Source organism: Rhagoletis pomonella, unplaced genomic scaffold (genome assembly GCF_013731165.1).
Source record: "Rhagoletis pomonella isolate Grant_MI unplaced genomic scaffold, Rhpom_1.0 Rhpom_scaffold_00007, whole genome shotgun sequence".
NCBI lineage: Eukaryota > Metazoa > Arthropoda > Insecta > Diptera > Tephritidae > Rhagoletis > Rhagoletis pomonella.
This window is the reverse complement of record NW_023458561.1, coordinates 11,416,460-11,417,466: the sequence shown is the minus strand read 5'-3', so window position 1 is coordinate 11,417,466 and position 1,007 is coordinate 11,416,460.

Genomic DNA, 1,007 nt, shown 5'->3' with positions numbered 1-1,007 from the left:
AGGTAGAAGTGACAACTAGCTCGAACTCTCTTGTAGCTAGTTATAATGTCAAAAAACTGTAAACAAACAAATTAACCCTATAAGATGCGCGTGCTATTTTTGCTACAAATTAGCATCAATTGAACCTTATCATGGTGAAATTATACCAGGTGTAGTAATAAGAGCGAGATGAAAGATTTGACGCTATCTTATTTGAAAATTTGCCTTTAAAAATTTGTATAAGATAGCCGCATGTCAGGAAAATAAAGCGAGAAAGCTTTTTTATTACTTCACCTGCTTATAATTTCGCCATGGAAATGGATCAGCATAAATACAGACATATGTATGTACGTATACTAATTTTAAGGATTACTTCAATATTACCTTCAAAGAATTTTAGCTGCATTCGCATCTTATATGCACATATATATATGGACAGGAAAGAATACCTCATAAAGGAAACCACGTCATTAAATGAAATATATGTTTTATGAAACTGTTTTAAACATTTTTTTGTTGCTATTCGCCCAATGTTTTTTCGCGTTTAGTTAAATATTTACTTCTAAAAAACATCCGCACTTATAAAAAACGATTTAATGTTTTCTTCTACATACGTATGTATATCAGTGTAAATCTAGGTCCTGATGCGGTTATGTGTGCATAATATTGTAAGAAAATTCTCTTACTCATTTCTGAAATTCCGTGGCTTCGCAACTAGGCGCCTTAAAGTATCGCATCACTTTCCACACAATGCAACGCTCGTAGTTCCTGCTCCTTTCATTTTTGTATATGTATGTATCTACCCAATAAACATTGGGCTTGGTTAACAATTCGAAAATGATTGGAAAACTAAAATGTTTTTCAAGTCTCACCTTCGATAGCGAATGTGGGATAGGTTAGTATTCGATTCGAGAACTAGGCCATTCTCCAGCAAAACGGAACCTTCGTTATCCAATGAATTTTTCCTTCGTTATGAATTCGAAATACAGCCCATTATCGAATTGAAATTTTAATGACAGAGAGTGATA